Here is a 22,969-nt window from a genome sequence, read left to right on the forward strand (position 1 = left end):
AAATCAGTTTCCTCTATCCCAATATGCTTATTTCTATGTGAGCTTGAATGCCATAAGCCAACATAAAATTCAAATAAGGTTTCTTTGTTACTGATCTCAAAAAGATAAGAGCTGTGTACTCCTTATAATGCCTATAAAACCTACCATTTTACTTACGACTTTTCATCTTTAGCAAGAAGAGTAAAGCACTTAAAACACACACACACGCACACACACACCAGAGAAAGACATAAATACCTACCTTTATGGTTTTAAGATCTGCATATCTAGTCTGACTACAGGTGTTTTCCAAAAATAGGTGTTGTACCAGCACTAACCCTTGCAACAGGGCTCTAGAAATGCATTTCACTGTCACTTTACTGCACGTGGTTCAGAGCACAGTTCAAAGTCCTATTTAAATAAAACTTCCCTGTTTTCCGAATTGATGTTTTTGCCTTTATGCCAGTTGTTCTCTGCCTCTTTGTGTAATCCTTGCAAAATAATTAGAAAATATTTATGAAAGGGGCACAGTCCTTTTTTATTTATTGCCTGCCTTGCTTGACAAGATGAAAAAAAATTCTCTGTTCACTGTATTGAAACAAAGGAGAACCCAAATATTTATTCCCTGCTTCTGATCATTAGACACTTCCACACTCCTCCCACTCTTTGCTGAATTCCTGTTGAAAAGCGGTGAGCCAAAAAAAAAAAAAAGCCCCCACATGATTCTTCGGTCTCACAAACCAACACTCTTAGCAGCCCTTGGAAACTATGAAAAGTGTCAAAAGCCTATCCCACTCTGGGAAGACACCCTCCCAGCGATCTGCAAAACTTGCCAAGCTAAGATTTGAGAGGGGAAAAAAAAAAGAAATAACAGACCATAATAATTTGAGGATCAGACAAGCACCATAATTGAAATCTGCCTTGATATATATATTTGATTTATTTTCCAACCAAAACTCCAATGTTGGTTTAACAACAGAGATATGCAATATATGAATAGGATAAACATATTTCCCAAATGATATTAGATATTGCTACTTTTAAAATGCCTTTAAAAGCCTCTAGCGATCCCCGCTGAGTTGCCTGATCGTCAGAGGCTTCTGAAAGCATTTTTTTCTGCAACTTAAGGTTGTAGAAAAAATGCTTTTAAAAGTAAAAATAAAAAAAAAGTGGCCACGCCCACCCAGTCACATTACCCCACCACCAAGCCACGCCCACAGAACTGGTAGTAAAATAATTTAGAACCCATCCCTGATCCAGACTGCAGCTTGGTCCGTTTAAAAAAACAATAAAACTGACAGAAAACTGCTCAACCTAGTATTTAACATGATTCTATTACCCTTTAAGTTACAGGCACAAAAAACAGTGAATTTTCAATTAATGTGTCAGTAACCCATGTAAATTCAAAATAAATTTAAAAAATGAATTAATCTGAAGTACTGCAGCAGTCTTACATACTATTCAAAATTAGAGGTTCAATTTATATTGTAGGGCCTCCCCCACCCCTTTTTCTCTTTTTATCAGTCGAAGGGAGTGGTTTGAAATACACACTGCCCAAATATTACTATCCCTAGGGAAATACATTGATTCTGAAACAAAAGACACTTGCATTACATTGAAGTAATCTGATTGTATACTATTCTGCATCCAGTGTTATTTTAAGAACAAGTTTTTGTTTAAACTGGGTGTTTCTTTGGCAAAGTCATTTTTTGTTATTATGGTGAGATTCTTGATAAAATGTGTCATTTGTTTGCAATGCTTTGAAAAGTTACATTATTTGAAATGTTACAATGCTGAGCATATATATTTAGATGGTGCAGCCCAGCCATCGTTCATACATATTCTTTGCCTATTTTTTTAAAAGCACATTGTTTCCATAAGCTAGGCTCCATTATTATGGAATCTTGGTCTTGTATTATCTACAGGTTGGGAAAGATTGATATTTTCAGGATAAGTTTGCAACTGAAAACTTATATAACCTAATAATTTTTTTCCTGTACCTAAATATGAATTTAAGGTCACCAGATTTATTTTGTTTCTATGTCATAAAACTAATAACAAAATCAGTAGCATAGAATCAACAGCATTTTTCAAGCTAACTAAAAAAGAAAGAAAGAAGCAACTGTAAATTAAAAGCCACCTTGCAATGGTTCATTGCAAAATTATGTTTGTGCTTATCTACAGTTATTTATTTCTCGGTTGGATGTATATGCTGCCTTTCCTCCAGGAACCTATGACAGTATACATAGCACTTCCTCCTCCTATTTTCCCCAAAGAGCAACCCTGTGAGGTAGATCAGACTCAGAGAGTGACTTGCCTAAAGATACCCAGTTAGTTTCTATAGCCAAGCATAGAGTTGCAATCTGGATTTCCCTGATAACAATCCAGTGCTATACCACAATCAGTGGTGGGTTGTTCCCGGTTCGGCCCGGTTCTTGTGAACCGGTAGTAATGGCGGCGGGAGGCTCCGCCCACCCATCATCATGGACGATCTGCGCATGTGCAGAAGCTTCTCTCCTGTTGCGAATCAGTAGTAAAGGTAAGTGGAGCCCACCCCTGACCACAATCCCTTTGATTATTTAAATCTATTGATAAAGCATGGGCTGTAAAACTTTAATGTTTGTTTCCCAATAATGAATAAATAAGATGTTTTATTTTTAAAGGAGCTTCAAAATATTGTAGTTATGCATATATAAACTGTAATTCAAAATATTTATTTTCTTTATCATATAAGATAAACTTCAAAGGACTAAACACTAGCATTAAATTATTGAAAAGCAAAAATTCAAGTACTCAAACAACAGTCATAACTAGGTATGATACAATTAAAAGAATCAGCCCTCTGTAGTTATTAGATAAAATCTACCTTCACTACCAATATGGATGTTCTGCTGAAAATATTAGTATTCCTAATAACATCTCTTTTGCTTACCCAAATATTGAGACACAGAATGCTTTCTCTATACTACAGCAACTTCAACTTTATAGAGTCTTCCCTCTATAGCAGCAGCCCCCAATTTTTTGGGCACTAGGGACTGTTCTGTGGAGAGGGGTTTTTCCAGGGACCAGAGGGGGCGTAGTTTCATGTGCTGCCTGCTTTGCTTGTTTGTGCGGCCTGGTTTCTGGCATGCTGTGGACCGGTACTTGTCCACGGTTGGGGACCCCTGCTCTATAGCACACATGTAGAAAAGTACTGTTCTCTTTCTCTTAATACTATCATTTAAGCCTTTCTATTTATAATTTCACTGTCAGGCCAAAATAACCTTGGAAGCATGTGTACAGATCTTTATCATCGTTTTAGCTTGTTTCCAATAAGGGCTTTCTGGTCTTTATTCTGTAATTGTATTATATCGCTGTGTAGGTTTTTTTCTCCTCTTATTGTAAGATCCCTTTGAAGGGCCCCACTTGACAAAAAGCATCTCAATAAATAAATCAACTGCTGGTAATCCTGACATATCCACTTCAGCTAATTCAAAAACCTACATTAAGCAGCTTTACCATTTTTAAAATAACCTAATTCAGTAATGGAGTAATCTGCTCTACACAATGGAAGTCTGCGTTCATATAAGCTTAACTGCAGTGTTAGATATCTCAATAATAGCAAAAAGCACCAACTAGAGATATTGTTGTTGTTTCAATGGTGTCCCCCAGTTTCTACAATTCTAATTCCACTTTATTGGCTTTTAAATGGGCTTTGAAAAGCTTTTTAGCTGCTTTTAACTAATATCCTGGGCTGAGTATTCTACATTTGAACTGCTATTCTACATGATTTCTGAATTGTTTCAACTGTACTGTTAATGTATAAACACCTCCTTCCAAATTGGAGAAATGTGGGGTTGCAATGCATTGCTACAACTGATTTTTCTTAAAATGAAAAGGTACTAGAATACAATAAGTAGAATGAATAAGTAGCAGCATGAATAAAGATGCAGAAAGAAGTAAAGACAACAGGGTTGTCTAGAAGATTAACATATCAGGAGTGACTTTGCAAAGATTAGTTTAAATCCTAGTGCAGAATAGCAGATTTCATCCATTAGTACACAAAAGGCCACGGTCCACTTTAGGGCAAATCTATCACTTTTTGCAATGGAGATGAGTTGGTATTCAGACAGAATGAGTAGTAATAATTACAATAATAATAAAGTATTGCATCTAATGCCAATTCCACTTGGGTCTTGCCAGCATGAATATATATCCGAAGGTTCCTTTTGTCCTCCTCACTCCCCTAGTCGTATTAGTATTTTAGGAGGAAGTCAATATTTTAAAAAAAACAAAAAAAAAACCACCTATTTTTTATAAATTAGGAAAGGATCTACTTTTGCTATCTCTCTGGGTTTCATTTTGGTGAAAAAATATTAAAAGAGAGAATAAAACGTGGTCTGAAAACCCTGAGAGCTTCAGTTTCTGTGGCTGTAAGGCAGCCTTATACAGGTAGTCCTTGATTTACGACCAGATGCTTAGCAATCATTTGAAGTTATGATAGGCCTCCCCAGGGCTACTTATGGATTCAAAGTTTCTATGGATGCCTTCCCTCTGCAATTACATGAATCCACTTTGGATGCTTGGTAACTTTATAGATGTTTGCAAAATTTTGCGGTCACAGGAATGTGATTTATGATTTTTTTGCCAGAAAGTGGAGTTTACTTTCAGTTTCCAGGGGGGAAAACACCCATTGTGAACAATGGATTTGCTTAATGACTGCCACAATAAAGGTTGAAAAAATTGGGTGCAGTCACACAGTGACCCATTTAACGACCAGCACAACTTAAACCATAATTCTTGGCTCGATTTACAGTTGTTACCTGTATCAAATCATACTATTTATACATTTCAGCCCAACATTTCACTGGCCAAATGCCATCCCCGCAACTGTACAGAAGCTAGGAAATGACTGAGTTAAATTATACTAAAGGTCTGGCTGTATATAAGAGCTATTTGTACATCCCAATTTCCAGGGTCCATCTATAAATCAGCACCTAGCAGACCTTGGATAAGCAGTTAGACTGGTGATATTTTTATGGGAAATTCCTTGGGAACTCCAGGGCTTCAGACTAGACTAGAAAATAAAAAAGCATTCTGGAAAAAAGGCAATGGCAACCTGTTGATGCTAAGAAAACTATTTGGAGATGTCCATGAATTCCTGACAGGTTGAGTTGAACCCAAGAGGACTCTACTATTACCAGCAGTTAATTAGTATCTAAATTAACAGCCTACACAAATGTCTAATCCAGCGTTGTTCTATTCTTCAATAATATAAATCAGTTTATTTGTTGTCTGAAAATATTCTGCAAAGTCTCTAATACAAATTATAAAATTTTCATTTTTACCCTCAGAGCTTGAAAGGAACAGAGAGGCAGAAAAACGAAACAATGAATTAAATAAAGTGTCGTGTCAACAGTGTCTCCAGATTGTGAGAGCCAATTCACAAAAAAAGCTGCCATAATTAACTTGGTCAGACATAAATCTGTGAAAAAGGGTTTTGCCCCTGACTCTAGTTCCCAGACATGTTAGGGGTAGACTTCAGAATGAAGCACCACCTTTATTTTCCAAGAATTATGATAGCATTGGGAAGCAGCCATGCTTCAAAGCAAACAGCAAGCTTCCAGCACAGGAATTGGCACACTGCTCTGAAGTATGCCAGAAGTATTTCCCCTTTCTATTTTTGATCTAGAAGAATCCTTTTAAAAAGTACAAATTGATGGACCTCAAGAAAGATAACCAGAAGTACTTAACACCATGGATATCAGAAGCAAAGTTCTGAAGTATGACAATCAACAAAACTGCTTTTAATTTTTTTCCAGTTGTGTAGTCATAAAAAATAAGACAATTTTCTAATTTGTTGTTTCATACAAAAATGGGGTTTGCTTTATGCATACATAATGTCATACTGTGCCTGCTTTTTTTTTTTTAAAGAAGTGCCCTACACGATCAATTCCATTGTGGATAGTAAGATAGGTCTGCATTTCATTGTACAGTATGTCAAAAACATGGCTTAATATGGTTTAATATTAACCATAATACAGCTTAATGTTAAATAAGGACCAGAGTTGACTATCACTTGGACTAAAGGAAATTGTTGATAGAAAGTGAATTGCTTTATTCACAATTCTACTTGAGCTGTGGGTTGTTGTTGTTGTTTTTTTAAACTCTAGTCATACAAATTGCTGGATCATAATGAAAACATCACAGGATTCAGGACAAGGTGCAAATCTTGACCAAAAAATTAAGGTTATCAGGAACAGTCAAGAGGTTCATGCACTTTCCAGTACTCCTTTAGAAGATTCACTAAAATACAAATTATTGGACATATTTAAAAATAACTTCTAATTCAAGACTCCAAGCATGCCAATTGCACAAACTCCCATTCAGAATTACATTATGGAATGTACATATGGATCTACTCTCACCATTATAAAGGTAAAGGTTTCTTCTGTCCAGTCGTGTTTGACTCTAGGTGCTCATCTCCATTTCTTTGCCAAGGAAGCCAATGTTGTCCAAAGACTTTTCTGTGGTCATGTGGCCAGTAAGACTATACATTGAGGCGCACAGATGGCTGTTACCTTCCCACCAAAGTGGTACTGATTTATCTACCCTTATTTGCATGCTTTCAAACTGCTAGGTGTGCAGGAACGGGGCAAGATATGGGGGCTCACCCCATAGTGCAACACTTGGGACTTTAACCCTATCGCTTTTCAGCTGACAAGCTCAGCGTCTTTAGAGACTGAGCCACTGTACCCTCCTCACCATTATAGTGCACAGCAATTCTTTCCACTTTAATCAAATGGAAGCTATGCAAACCTTCTTATTTAGATAAATGACTGAATGTCATTTTTATCTGATTTATACAGCTACTAATTTCACACAAGTGACTCTGGAGGCCCTATCAAAAACCCATCACATCTCATGTTAGGTTTAGAAAGTATTTTTTTTTCTTCCTAGTATTTGCCCTTAAGTGCAGTGCCTGCTTATTTTTGGACCAACCAAGGATTGATCCATTGATTACCAGGAATTGACCAACCAGTATGTTGTCAAGCCTCAAATCATGGGTTGAATGATTGGCCTGGAGTCACCCAGCTGGCTTTATGCCTAAGGTGAGGCTAGAACTCACAGTCTCTGCCTGCTGGCTTAACCACTAACCACTAATCAAACCAGCTCTCTTTACAAAAACAGAATCTATGCAGCTTTAAATTGATAGGTTTAGGTTGAGATATAGGTGATTGAATTCTCCTTTATTTTAATGGCCAAGGATGCTCTGAAATAATTTGCACAAGTTCAACTGAAAATATCAAAACATCTTGGGAATAAAAAGTGACAGCTTTACTCAAAATACTGCCACTTGCAGAGCCACAAAGAATGTTACACCAGAGTATGGAAGAAAACATGTTCTGTGAAGTTCATGAAGAAGATCTAACTCAGGAATTTTCCAGTTTAGGAAAACTGCAATTTTTTTGTAATCCGTATAATTGTTTGTTTCAAGCTTTTAATATATAAAATTAACAGTTTAAAACAGCAGCAATCCTTTACTCCCATCTCATTCATTCACTTACAGTCTTAACTATCAATACATTCTTAACATTCCACTGGAGAAAACTTTTATCCTGGATAAAACGGAGCATGGAGGAATCCTCCTGGAGGGGACTAGCTAAAGCAGGGGTCTCCGATCTTGGCAACTTTAATACCTGTGGACTTTAACTCCCAGAATTCCTCAGTCAGCAAACCTTGGATGCGAAGGTTGGAGACCCCTGAGCTAAAGTATCTTTTTGAAGCACCTGGTCAGAAGAACCCATCCAATCAAGCAGAATAATCAAAAATCTTAAAAACTGGTAATTCACGCAAGGAAACCCAATTATGCTGTTCTAAAATATGAGTACTTGACCTTCATTTCTCATTAACAATTTGTTAAATTGCAGTAAATGGCAGAGCATTCTTTGAAAACATAATACTTCAATATGTCAGAACAAGAGAGCAAAAAGGGCCAGGCACTGGTTGTTTGCATGACAATGAATTTTCCTCTTCCATTCTGATTGTCACAATCGTCCCTGTCTACGAAAATCAACTTCTCACATAAAAAAACAGATTAATAAGACTCAAAATGGCACCTGCTTGCAAACCTGATGCCAGTAAATTAAATCCAGAAGGCTTTGGGTAAGTCTGTTTCCACTCCCCAGAATAAATAGAGGAAAAACAAAAATAGTTAAAGAACTTTGCAAAGACTCACACAGTTGTCATTATCTGAAAGCACAGGAGTGTGTAGCCGTGTGATGTAACATGGCACCAATACAGAATTCTAGATACTAGGAACAATGGGCATTATGCAAGTGACCTTTCAGTTCTGCAGTCAGGCCCTTCCTTTGATCTTCTCTCAAACTCCATGTGTACAAGCCAAGTCAGTTCAAAAGGAAACCTGAGGACTTTGCAGTAATAGAAAAAGGAACCTGTACAACTAGCAGATGCCCTTCTGCCAGCAGAATGACCCATTTGATGCAATTCATGACTAGGTGAAGGGATTCTGGACTTTATTCTCTTCTTTTTGAAGCTAAACATGTTGCTGCAAATACTAACCCAGGCTTTGTAATTAAGAGCCAGAAACTGATTTGATAATTATAATAAGGCCTAATGCTCAGAAATTCTTAACTTTGGTACTATATAATAGTTCATCCCAGCTATCTCAGAAAAGGAAACAAAGGGGATCTGAACACAAAACACATTAGCCTTAAAGCAACTTAAAACTAAGAAGATAATTCAAAGCAACAAACATTGTTGGAGAGGGGCACATCCCGTGGAATTCAGAATGCCAATTATAACACTTTCTTATTGGAAACTCAGCCTTTGACCTGCTACTCCAAAAAAGCCAGAACTTCAACTAAAAGAGTTCTGATTCAGAGATTAATGGTACAACCTGCTAACAATTTTCCTGCCCTAAATAGACCTTGCAACTCTGCCAGATTTACAGTATATAGAATCACTTGCCAACTGATTCAGACATTTTTACTGTGAGGTTTTTAGCCTGTTAGTACCTAAACTAACTGAAATTTGCTATAATGCAATCCATTTTCTCATTTCCTTTACACTGGTTCTGCTGTTACGATTCTTAAACCTACCCATTGTTTATTTATTTAAAAATATTAATAGCCCACCTCTGGGCAGAGAACAAGTATAAGGTCAAAAGTTATAAAAACAAAGCACAAAAGGTAGTCCTCATTTAGCGACTGCCTCAGGTAGCCTCTGCTTGCAGTTATGATGTTGGGGAGAAAAGCAGCTCAAGAGATGTTTAAGCAAACTCTCTGCTTTGGGAAGTGGGGGAAAGGGTCAGGTATAGGAATGGAAGCTACATCTGAGAAAACTCATAGTCTGGATCATGCCCTTAGGGAAAGGTGTGGTCACAACTTTGTCTGATTGAGGAACAGTCAGTTTTTCAGGAGTAGGTTCCTAGAAGTAATGTGACCTCTTTCCCTCTTGACCAGGGGTGTCAAACTCACATCATCACGGTGGTGTCACGTGAGTTATTGGGACTTTTTTCCCCTTCACTAAACCAGGCATAGGCGTGGCCAGTGCGTAATGCATCTTGAGCAGCTAGCTGGCCAATTTTATGTCTCAGCCAAAGGAGTATTTGAGACTATTTAATGCTCCAATCAGCTGCACCATAAATACATAATTTAATTCATCAGTTTGCTAGAAATTGAGTATAATGTAAAAAGGCTGTTGAAAAACTAATTCGCTGGAACCTTCAACAATATCTTAACAAAGATCCCATAGGGAGAAAGTACAAACGTTAAAAAAACTCAGAGTATCTATGTTTCAAGATACAAACCTTAATTTCAAACTGCAACTCACTCATGCCAACAACAGACTTTACTTGAACTCTTGAGAAGAACATTGTTATTCCAAGGAATTACCTTATTACTCATCACAGAAGGAGTTCATGGAAATGATGGCACAGCAGTTTCATAAAGAAAAATGCCTGCAGTTTTGGAAATTTAAAGAATAACCCATTGCATTTATTGTGAGTGGATGGTATGTGGCATTGAAGCATATGTTTTTCTCTGTCTTATTAAACTGCCTTAGGTATGGGAAGACACCTTATTTGGCATATTCTTGACAACCTAAAAGGGCAAATTAAATAAAGCTGTGATTAACATCATTTTCCTAATCTCATTTTTCATGGGGCCTCACTGCTTATATTCACCATGAAAGAGAAAAGATCACACATCTTAAGAATTTTCCCTCCAAACTCAGAGACATATATTGATTGTTCCATTTTCTGCAGTGTATTTTTCATGCATGATAGGAAAAGGGATTTAGATTATTTCGTTGAAGTGCACAAGTCATCATCAAAGGGGACATCATTCCCCACCTCTGACATACAGGATAAATCTTGGCCTGAGCAGGCCGAGTCCTTGTACTTCCCTTCCCTGGTAGCAGCTAAGTTCTACAAGCTGCAGATCTTGGTAAAATACCTGACCTTGACCTCATCTTGATTTCCTTCTTCCAATCAAACCACCTTTTCACAGATGAGTTGCAAATATATTAAGCCTTAAATATGAGTCTGAGTTGAATGCTTTTAACTCCTGTAATTAAAAGGTATAATAAGTACAATCACCTAAAGGAGAGTTTATTCAGTAAAACAGAAAAGAACTAAAATTAAAATCATCTCAAAAATTGGTCTTTCCCGTTAAGGAAATACCTAAATATGTAACAACATTCTTTCACAATAAACTACAGTTGTGTTTGTAAGATTTGTTTTTTTTAAATATTTTTTTTACTTTGTCTTCCCAAAATTATTAAAAAACACAGAGAAACAGATCTGCTTCCAAAATACACACGCAAAACATGCTCTTGCTTTAACATATTACAAAACTTTCAAAGTTTCATGCAATGAGGTAATTGAGTTAAAATGTGTCAGAACATTAGCTAAACAGCAAACTTCTTCTAATTCTTCCTATCCCAAGGGGCAGCCATTCTGAGAAGCAGAATGTCCTTTGCTCAAACAAAAAAATTCCAAAGCTCAGTGTTGATGGTACTGACTGCCAACTCATGATTCTTTTTTTTTAAAAAAAGAAGAAAGTCTTCCAAAAAAGTTGTGAAAAATTAGATCTTAAGCTGGACAAATTCAGAAACCCACACCCTTTGTAGACTGCTTTGCAACTGGAATACTCAGCAAAGTACTAAATGGAGTTATTTGAAAGAAATCTCAAGAAAGGTAAGGATTATCTGGTAGATCGGGGTGTCAAACTCACATCGTCACAGCGGCGTCACGTGACATATCGTGACTTTTTTTCCCCTTCGCTAAACCGGGCGTGCGCGTGACCAGCATGTGACGCATCTGGCCCACGGGCCCTGTGGTAGATTAATAACAGAAGCTCCTGACCAGCAGTTCAAAGGCCTGATTCCTCCAGTGATGTCAAGAAGTCGTCCATCTAACTTCTAACATATTTTATCAGATCAAAGGTAACATCCACAAATGTCAAAGAAAATATTACATTCAGTAGGGGTTCCACTGTGCAAAAAGTATTACAATGCATGCATGCATGTTTGCTTTATATTATTTATTTTATTTAAACGATTTACCTAGTCCCTCATCTTATGTATCATAATCCTGGGTAGCTACAACAATAATAAAACAGTAACAAGTGTAATTCCTGGGCTCTAGCCACATAACATCCTAAACCTTTGGAAAGAGCTAAGACTTCAGGAGTTCTCGGAAGGCCAGGAGGGTATGGGCCTGTCAGATCTTTGGGGGGGGGGAGGTCAAAGGGAGGGGATGCTATGGAAAAGGCAAACTGACTAGGTCCCAATAGATGGCAACATTCAAAGAAAGGGGTGTGGAGCATGTCCACCCTATCAGACTTGATAGAATGAATAGATATACTTCGAGAGACAGTCCCACAACTGTCCCAGGCCATTTGAAGCTTTAAAGGTGATAACCAGCTCCTTGAAGAGGATCAGAAAAGAAGTGGAAGACAGTGTAGCTACCATAGCAGCAGTAAAAACATATACAAACCACAGCAAAACCCCATGAGCCTCTGCATTCTGGATGGTGTTCAAAGGCAGCCCCCACCCCCATAAAACATTACAGTAATACAAATTGAAAATGATGGGGGTGTGAGCGGCTGTGATGAAGTCCAGGAATGGGTGCAACTGGAACATAAGATAAATCTATGCAAAGTCCCTCCAGCTACAGCTGCCACCTGCTCCTTGACAGTGAATCTTATTTAAAATAGATATAAAAGGAGTCATCAAGTCATTTGGAGAAATTAGTATTTAATTGGCTCTCTCAAAATGAAGTTTAAAAATATTCCATCAAATTCAGAGGCGGATGAGAGGGGCATGTCAATTCTATACTAATACTATACTTATATTGATCTCAAATGCTGTTTTTTGCTATGAAATATTTTTCTTCCACTGTTTTCTTCAGCAAATTACCCCTCTGGATTACTGCAGTGCTGCATGAAGATGATTAGTTCCATCTTTCCAAATTACTTAAAGAGGTCATGTTGACTTTTTTAAAAATAAAGGGGATGATTAAACTCCTGCATACATGAGTTAGAATTAATGAAATCCAACTATTCAATCCCACTGCCACACTTATTTACTTTCATTATGCATCTATTATTTAGATATCTTTTATTAATATTTTATTATTAATGTTATTGTTTACATGACAAGCTAATAGTCATTTACAGATGTAATGAATTGAATTAAACTGAACTGAATTGAAACTTGTGGTCAGCAATGCTTGGTGTTGTCTAGACATGAATCCACATACCTGTATTAGCTGTAGAGATGGTCTGGGGGTGGGGGGAGCTGAGAAAAGTAACCCAAACAAACTCCTTTTTCTAATTCTGTGCTTTGCTTTGCTGATAAGGAGCTAGGCAAAGAAAATAGTTTTTGCTTCTCGTGAAGGAAGGAAAGCCCCAAAACCTCCAAGATGACTTGTCAAGATCAGAAAGGATTTCAGGGAAAAGAATTTGAACCAAGGAGCATCTGGCTGGCAGCTCGAGACCCCCACTATAGCTAAACCGGATTAGACAGCTTTAGTAGCTGTTGAAGATTGAAGGGTCTCTTTCAGTTTCTATCCAGAGTAAAGATGGCTGGTAAATCTAAGATGGGCTGAGCAATTAATTCCAATTAGGATTTATGAGACTAGAAGTGTTGAAGTATATTGCCCTAGACAGAAGAATGCTGAAGGGAAGAAGTGACCATGCAGCTAGGGTTGAACATGTCACAAGGTAAGAAAAAACAAGATCGAAGTTTGCCTGCCTATCAGTTGCCCATCATTTCTTCAGTTTAAGAAAAGATAGTACAATGCCAACCATTAAATAAGCCATTTCCTTAGATCTAGAGAGGTAAATAGGAACACCTTAGTTATCAGCCTGGAGGCGAGAAAATGCCTACTAAAGAATGCAAGCCAATAATTGAAGTCCGTGAAATGTGAAACTACTTGCACATTCTGATGAGCCTTGGCTTCCATCCAAACTGCTTATTTTCTCTTTTTATTTCTGAGTAAAATAACAGAAAAATCTGGGAGCCACGTGATCTTGCTCTGCCCCCATCAGTTCTTAAACTTATCTCTATAACTCTGGTAATTATTTACTTTAATGAATAAAATTTTCAGGGCATGGGACAAGAGTTTTATCTAGGCCTGTTTTATCACTTTTATGTACCACATATGGGAACGGATTAGAGGCCTTGTTCCTTGTTCAAAAGCGAAAATGATTCTACAGTGTTAAGTTTCCTCTTTCCATGTGACACTGCACACACAAAGTCCACAAACAGTTGTGAAATCTACAAACCCCCCAAAGTAAAATAAATACTGTAATTCAACTCTCCACCATCCCAGACCAAAAGTAAAGTTTAATATTTGAGATCCTTCCATAATAAAGTGGTAAACACTATATTCCAATATAAGCTCCTTCAGCCTGCAGGTTGCCCTACTTAACAAGTAAAAAACAAAACCCCAATCCACCTTTTAACTGCTATTATTTATTTTAATTTGCTTGTACTGAACAGATAAATTAATATGTACAGTACGTGTGTTTACTGGGTTATCTTTGTTTTGTTTTTTTCATAGCAGCTGGAAATATTAACTGAAGTTTAGGGCACTTTTGGCTATTATGTGACATTCACATGATCTATCAGTGTCTGAACTACATGCTGGATAGGTTCAAAAATACTGGGGACTGTCCTTTGCCACAGCTTCTAAGATGATATTCAATACAGATAGTCCCCCTTAATGACCACAATTAGGATCGGCAACTCAGTCACTAAGCACCACAGTTGCCAAGTGGAAAATCATCTGACTGTGATGGATGTATGGCATCACTTCCCTTTCAGTCGTTAATTAAAGTGCCATAGTCAATAAGAGAAACATCATACAACGGCAATTTACAATTTTACTTCTGCCTTTTCCACTAACTCAGCTTGCTGCAAGCCAATTGCAAAGAACACAAACGGCAGGAATTGTGGGAGTTGTCCACAACTCGTGAAAGGGCCATCACGATTATGTGGATAATGTATCTGGATAGGATAGATTGTGGAATCAGAGGTGTTTTCAGTATCTGATGCTTTCATCAAAATGACCAAAAACAGTGTTAAGATAGCACAAAGGAAGTTTCACTCTTTATATATGAACATTGTCATTTTGCGTGTACAAAAAAAATGGAGTTTGCATCAATCGTGCTACCCTGCATACCTCCCTTGCTTTCGAAACTTTGAAGATGCCTCTGTGTAGAATCCATAATGCTGGGAAAGGTAGAAGAAAAGGCAATAAGAGGATGATCACCAGCAAGTTGGATGGACTCAATTGAAGCATGATGGGTACATTGCTGGGGATCTAAAGGACCAGGTGGGGACATATCAACCTGGGGAAGGTCTGCCTATGTGAGTTGCAAGGAGAACAACACAATCCATCAATCAAAGCTGTTCAGAAACTAAATCTGACTCAGGAAAAGACACATATATTCCTGAGGAATCCAATATTGTATTACAACAAAATTATTCATATCAATGTACCTTCACTTCCTCTGCATCATGTTGCCCTCCTCAAAGGGCTGCTTTTACAGGTCCACCAACTTATAGAGACATTTTGGTGAGTTCCCGTAATGTTGCAAAGAATAAGAAGGAATTGCTTCCTTCCTATTCTTCATAGGAAACCAGTTTTGCCATTATAGGAAATTTATTAATGTAACGTAACTGAACAAAATTTTCAATGGTTTGATTCTGAATGTTATTTTAAACAGGCGTATGGTTTCATTAAACATAAAATGCCATGATAAAACATTATTCAAGTTGCATTTATCCAGAAGCTTAATCTATGATATGCTACTGTTCTGCTCCGTCTCCATTCTATGGCAGATGGTTTTTTTGAAGATGAACAGTAAATAAACCCAAATATCTGACAAGAGCTGCTTCCAATTATCTAACTGTAATGTGATCATAAGATGAGTAAGAATGCCTCTTAATGCCTCCCATATAAAACCAACTTAGACAGATGCTTCAGATGGAAAACTCTGTGCATTGCATGCTCATGCCAACAGGATATTTACAACAATTTATCTGCCTGTAGCATTTCAATTTCAAAAACTAGGAGAAACAAAGAACAGTATTACAATCTCAACTAGTACTTTTGATTTCAAGACTCTTTAATCAAAATTCCTTTCTAACAACCTGGTTCACTTGCACATGGTTATTTTAACTGAATTCTGTTCCATAGTTCCTGTGTCTTTAATAAATAATCAACATTCATTGCCAAATGGCCACCACGCTGAGCATACAATATGGAACAGCATGATCTTGTTTGGCCCAAGCAGCAAAATGATTTGTCTGTCTCTACCTGATAAGGGTAAATGAGCAATTACAACTGCTCATATGAACACTTTCTACCTAACTGGGCAGTAAAATGAAGACCTCACATTAAAGTAACAGAAAATAATACTCTTATACAGCTGCAGAACAGCAGACCTTAAAATCCAAAACAATAGTGATTTTCTTAGCAGGATGAAATGACCAATAGCAAAGGAAGTGGGACAAGGCCAATAGAGAAGACTATTCTAAGCAGCAGAAGCTCATCTTTCTCATCACCTGCTTCCTGCTACTTCTAATTAATGATTCCAGGAACTGAACCCGGAATCAGTGCAATGCAGGAGGGAAAAAAATCACAGATGTATATTCTGAGACCTCCTAAGGCAAGATTTAACTCAATGTCTTGCAGGGATTATTCAGAGCAAATGTACGTTAAATGGTAATGACACAACAGTTGATATTTGTGTGGTTGGCAAAATTCTACAGCACTTTGGACTGGGAGAGGGAATATTTCCTAACAGGGAAAATGTATTAAAGAGTGTGTTTATATAGGCCTGTGATGGTGAATCTACGGCTTGCATGCCAGAGGTGGCACACAGAGCCCTCTCTGTGGGCATGCGCACCGTCGCCAGATGCTTTTCCAGGTTCCAGCGTGTGGATGCCCAAGTGCCAGGTCGCGCAAAGACCAGCTGGGTGGCACGCATGCGTGTGATGGAACCCGGAAGCGAAGCTGGCCACCATTGCATGCACACCGGCCAGCTGCTCTCTTCCAGGTTCTATTGTTTATATTGTTGGCTGTTCACCGCCCTGAGTCCTTTGGGAGTAGGGCGGTATATAAATCAAATAAAAGTAAAAGTAAAGTAATATGTTGACTCTGTAAATTGCTTAGAGAGGGCTGTGAAGTGGTAAATAAGTCTAAGAGCTATTGCTATTATTAAGCCTATGAAAACAATGATAGTGATACCTAAACTCTTGTTTTATGGTTTAAACACACACACACACACACACACACACACACACACACACACTGTTGTGGTCCGCCAGCAGCGGAGTCGGACAGTGAGGAGGCTGAGGACGACAATGGGCCAGTCCTGGAGTCAGGGGAAGGCCCGGACAAGGGCTTTGCGTCGGAGGTAGAGATGGGGCCAGGGCTATCTGGGAGCGATGCGCGGACTCCGGATCCTCCAGAGGCGGATAGCAGAGAGGCATAGGAACAGGAGGATGCAGTACGCTCCCTCCCACATGCTGGGGTAGACCAGGTGTCTTGATAGGAAAAAAAACACTTAATACACACACACGAAGCAATGGGTGGACAAGAAGCAATGGGTGGAACCTAATCAAGAGAGAAGTAACTTAGAACTAGGGAGAAATTTCCTGATAGTTAGAACAATTAATCAGTGGAACAACTTGCCTCCAGAAGTTGTGAATGCTCCAACATTGGAAGTTTTTAAGAAGAGATTAGATAACCATTTGTCTGAAGTGATGTAGGGTTTCCTGCCTAAGCAGGGGGTTGGACTGGACTGGAAGACTGGACTGGAAGACCTCCAAGATCCCTTCCAACTCTGTTATATGTAACTCTGTTATATATATATAAAAATTAAATCTCTATATTAGACATTTTTAGCAAAAGATGCTTGAAAAAGAACATCTTATCCTTGCAAAGATTGGAAGCTACTATTACTCAGCTGAATTTAGTAAACTAAAAGAGAACTAACTCTTTCTTCTATAAATAGAAGCATATCCTTTCATTTATACTGTAATTTTTTGCAAAACTAGCATCCTGTTTTCTCTAAGTAAATGCAGCTATATAATTAGTATGCAAGCTTTGTGTAACAACTTCCACATATTCCTTATAATTTATACCTTCCAATTTTGCAAGTTATTTTATTTTGGGGAGAATTTGTTGTTGAACCACTAATTCCTGTTTTATGGATATGGGCTTGCCTTAGAAGAAAATGTACGGTACTTATTCTCATCATTAAACTATCACAAGACCAAGAGAAAAGGCCGTGCTTCACACCACGTTCTGTAATATGCTCCTGATTAAATTTGCCCAAGTATGTTCAGTTCCTTCTCAACCTTAGGAACTTTAAGAAGACTGGACTTCAATGATGGATGGGGAATTCTGGGAGTTGAAATCAAATACTCTGAAGTCTGCTACCGGTTTGCTTCGCATGCACATGCGCAGTGCATGCTAAACGCACACATGCGCACCGCATGCACTACCGCGCAGCGCTGGAAAAGGAGGAGTAAGAAGCCTTTTCTAAGGTAAGTAGAACAGTGGGGGGGAGAACAGTTGTGCCGTGCGATTTAGATTCACTAGAAAGCAGGATTTCCTGCTAGAAAGAAATTAGAAAGTAGAATATAAGAAATTAGAATAATAAGAAATTAGAAAGAAATTAAAAAGCAGAATATAAATCGTGCGGCACAGCTGATTGTCGGAAATACCGGTTCGCCCGAACCAGTACCATTTTTTTTAAACTAACAGTTTGCCTGAACCAGTAGCTTTTATTACTACCGGTTCAGGTGAACCGGTCCGAACCTGTAGGTATCATTTCACCCCTGGTTGAAACCCACCTATTTCAAGTTGCCAAAGCTGGAAAATACTGCTTTAAAGTAATGCAAATGTTCCTTTGAAAAATTCAGACAAATAATTTGCAGTGTTTCTCTTTTCACACATTTTTTAAAAAAACTATTGGGAAGTGAGGTGATTATGACCACCTTACACTTCCATCAACATCATCTCTTAAACTACTCTTCTAATTTTATATTGGGGGATAGATAGTATCATTTTAACTTTATCTACCCTGTCATTATCTAATATCATATAGTGTTTCCGGCCCAGAAAATTATTTTCACTAGGGCAGAAAATAAACTATGGCTATAATAAAAAGAAAAACAGAAAAAGTTGTACAGAAAATGCATGTATTTGTGTGTATGCACATACATACCAACACATAAAAACCCAAATGTTAGTACTAAAGTAAAAAAATGGGAAAATCTAAATAGAAATATTTAATGTCAAATGTTAAGCTCTCTATGGGTCAAAGTTCTTACAGTTTGTGCCATATATAAGGAATTTGTGCTTTCCAAAGAATGCTCTAAATATTGAACTTCAATTTCCACAGCATTGTCATTTGTCCAATGTTTCTGGGAGGCACCAAATTAGGGCAGGCTACACTATATAACTTGGAGCAAGCCATTTTCTCTCAGTTACTGTAAGAATATGCCATAAAGACAAATAAAACTCTATAATGTATTTATATTAATATATTGGTGAATTCCTCTCCCTAGACGTTTATTTGCTGCTTTTTTGCACCACCACAATTCCAAGCAGCTCTTGGCAATCCACATAATACAGTTTTATAAAGCTGCCGACAAGCATTAGTAAATAATTATGTAATGCAGCTGAAATGTATTTGCAGCTGATGCGAAATGTTAAATTTCAATATACCTAAGGCTTTCAATATTGTTCCATTTAAAAAAAAATTAAAGGACAGTTTAGTAACAAAAATAAATATTTTATTGAGAATTCCATTCCAAATGTACACAGAAAATATATTCCTCCTCCCCATCAGCCCCCATTATATAAATATGCTAGATTTTATACACATAGACATATATACCGTATGTGTGTGTGTATATATATATATATATATATATATATATATATATATATATATATATATATATATATATATATATCCAAAACTCAGCTCAAATATACATTATACTGACTGATTAAACCTTTGAAGTTATGGAGACATAGCACAAGTTTTGATTTTTGATTCTTTTTTCTTTTCTTTTTTAGCAAACTCTGGTTCCAGGAGTGACTTACCAATCAGTTTAGCCAATCCAGTAGGAATTAGAAATCAATAAAGTGAGGCTTCTCCGAAACTGTACCGATGCTTTATAGTTGGCACTGAAACATAGCTTCCCTTGACAGATCTTTTCCTAAACTGGTTTATCAACATTGTTTTCTTGATCACATCATAGAACAGAATCACGAGGGATCACTGATAAGTAAACCCAATGAAGTATTAGTATTAATGGCAATTACAGGTAATCCTGTAACTGAGCCCAAAATTTATGTTGCTAAGCGAGACATTTGTTAGATGAGTTTTCCTCCATTTTATGAACTTTCTTTTTTTTAAATAAATTTTATTAACTTTTTCAAATTATAATCAACACAAGACAAAAACATTGTTTATACATACAAACAAAAACCATACATTCCCCTCTCTCCCTCCCCCATTCATAACACTAAACATAAAAAAACCCCACATCTATCCCAGCAGATATTGTTCCTGCTCTCATTAGTAAATAATTATGCCCACAACACAAAATAAGGTAAGTAATCCCCAAATGTGATTTTCATACAATTATCTTTCAATCTAAATAAGTATATCTCTCTTCATATTAACATAGGCCCTCACTTCATCTCAAATCTTTTATTTATTTTATTTATTTATTTTATTTTATTTCTATACCGCCCTTCTCCTGCGGGACTCAGGGCGGTGTACAGCCGAGATAAAACATTGCATATAAAATTTAAAAACAGTTTAAAAAACAATTAAATAATTTCAGCCCAAGATTTAAAACAACCCAATTAAAACCGAATTCAATTTAAAACTGAGAGGATGGGATCAATTTTATTCAACCACTGATACCAACTGTCTCAACTTTGAAAAAATTCAGAATCCTCTTTTTCTTTCAACATATACGTCATTCTATCTGCCTTTTATGATCTTTCTTATGACAGTTGTTAAGTTAGTAACATGGTTATTAAGTGAATTTGGTTTCCCCATTGATTTTGCTTGTCAGGTCACAAAAGTTGATCATGTAACCCCGGGACACTGCAACTGTCATAAATATAAGTCAAAACGTTGCCAAGCATTTTAATTTTGATCATGTGACTATGGAGATGTTGCAATGTTCGTAAGCATGAAAATAGCAATAGCACTTAGACTTACATACTGCTTCACAGTGTTTTACAGCCTTCTCTAAGCTGTTTACAAAGTCAGCATATTGCCCCCAATAATCTGGGTTGGTCATAAGTCACTTTTTTCAGTACCATTATAACTTTGAATGGTCATTAAATGAACTGTTGCAAGTCAAGGACTACCTGTATATTCCAGAAGGCTTTCTCTCTAGTCACTGCATATAAAATCAACTCAAAGCTCAATATTTCACAATACAGGTATAATAATCAATAGGTTTTGCATCCATTTGTTCCTAATAGTTTATGTGCATTAAGATGCTTGAGGTCAACCTCAATCTCATCAATATGTAAGCATTTGCTTGTTCATCTTTAATATCATGATTTAAAATTCAAGTCCACATCATAAGGACATTTCTGAACCTGCTTTGTTGAGACCTTTCAATAAGGTATTTTCACATTCACGTGAATCATCTGAAAAAAGCTATCCAGATGCATTTACTTTAAAGAATTCATTGTTAAAGCTTTTCTACAACTTCTAAATTATTCTAGCTTAGTAGTGAAAAGTATACTGCACTATTGTGAGATCTATCTCAGTTAGGGATAGATTGTCACAGAGAAAATCTATTTATGTGATCGCTAAGAGACTGACAAAGACAGTATGATGGCACTTGATGAATTAAAAAATACCTTTAAAGATAGGATGTGCTAAACCTTCAGCAAAGTTTTCAAGTTTCATGATGAGGCAATGGCATTATCTTGGAAACATCTGGATCTTATCTTCATTCTTTTACAACAGAGCACAAACTTTTCATAAAGCTAGTGTGACAGTAAAATGCCAAAATAAAGCCATCTGTTACACATCAGAAATTTAGATGCATCCATTTTAAAAGGTGAAAAAGCACTAGCTGTGCAAACATATTTTTAAACATGCATGATACAGGGATTCCAGCAGTGGTGGGAAACCCCTATTCTCCTCATTGGCCAAAGCTCTCAAATTCCTTTTCTATTCATTGGCTAAAGCCCTCCATGGTCTCCCATTTAAATACTAACGTCAAATTCCGCTTAATTTCCAAGTTTGAATAAAATTAGTTAGGCACTGCTAACTAATCTCGAGATACTAACTCCTGGTACTAATAGGTTCATTATTACTGGTAGGGTCTTAAAATCTTGTTATATTTTAAGTCACAGGTGAAATAATTTAAATGTAAGTTTCATGCCAGAATATCTCTTAAGAAGATCACATCAAATAAAATGGAAGAGTAAAATACCATTTACTCATTTCACCTCACTTGAATAAAATACATTATGATATCAGAGTTTTGTGTATGAATATATTACCGGTATATATTTACTTATTGGATAAAAGGCTGTATCAAAGAAAGAGGAAGAGTGGGAAACAGTTCCGCAAAACCAGGCAGGAACAATTTGTTGTATGACAGACATATCTGAGCAAAGAATATTTTATGCTGCCACTCTGTTACAGGGCCTAAATGTTAGACAAAATATTAAAGATTCAGCCACTTGATTTTTTCAACTGTGATACTCCATCATCCATCACCACCCTTCTCTATTCTACAAAGAATAGGTAAAACTTTTTCTGCATTGTGATAAGACAATTTTCAATCTCCATAAAGTAATAAACATTTCCCTTATTTGTAGAGCCAAAAGTTATAGTGTTATAACCCTATCAACTATATTTATCTTGAACATAAGCAGCTTGAAACATGATCTCTGAAAACATATATTTTTTTCATTTTTCTTCTGATTTGACCCTCTCATAAATCTAAATGAAGGGTAAGAAAACTGAACATTCCACTGGAGAAAAAAAAATAATAAAAGAAAATCAGTCCCATTTCCTGCTCACCAATGCTAACATTATATCATGTTGTCATGAAAGCCTTTTTTTTAAACTCCATAATTACAACAGATATTTGCACATTTTACAAAAAGCATAACAAACTGTATAAATTACATTATACAGATACTGTATTTTTAAGCGGCATCATGGTTGGATAAGACTGAGAGCATGAATGCAAATGGATGAATAAAAGCATTGTAGCGATCACGCTGAAATGACAGCATTATGATGAAAAACCCCATCTACTTACCTCCTGAAAACAAGCAAGAGTTTTCACATGCAGTAAGCAACATCTACTTGGGTAATGAAAAAGGGGAGGGGAAAAAGAAGCTTAAGAACTATCCCAACAAAAAACACCCTTTCATCAGTAACCCCAGAGGGTAGATGTT

General features: G+C 36.9%; 1 protein-coding gene across 10 annotated transcripts in view; it reads right to left on the reverse strand.

The window, feature by feature from the left end:
* Positions 1-22,969, reverse strand: part of COBLL1 (cordon-bleu WH2 repeat protein like 1) — a 109,237-nt gene that overhangs the window by 63,452 nt on the left and 22,816 nt on the right. For 3 of the 10 annotated variants that reach the window (XM_087881990.1, XM_087881989.1, XM_087881985.1), the window contains exon 1: positions 242-726. The exons of 5 other annotated variants lie outside the window; for them this stretch is intronic. The gene's annotated coding sequence lies outside the window, so the exon portion shown is untranslated. Of the gene's footprint in view, positions 1-241; positions 727-22,830; positions 22,897-22,969 lie in introns of those variants that run through there. 2 more of the 10 variants (XM_087881987.1, XM_087881986.1) reach the window with 2 other exon arrangements.

Source organism: Pantherophis guttatus, chromosome 1 (genome assembly GCF_059756535.1).
Source record: "Pantherophis guttatus breed Tessera chromosome 1, ASM5975653v1, whole genome shotgun sequence".
Taxonomy (NCBI): domain Eukaryota; kingdom Metazoa; phylum Chordata; class Lepidosauria; order Squamata; family Colubridae; genus Pantherophis; species Pantherophis guttatus.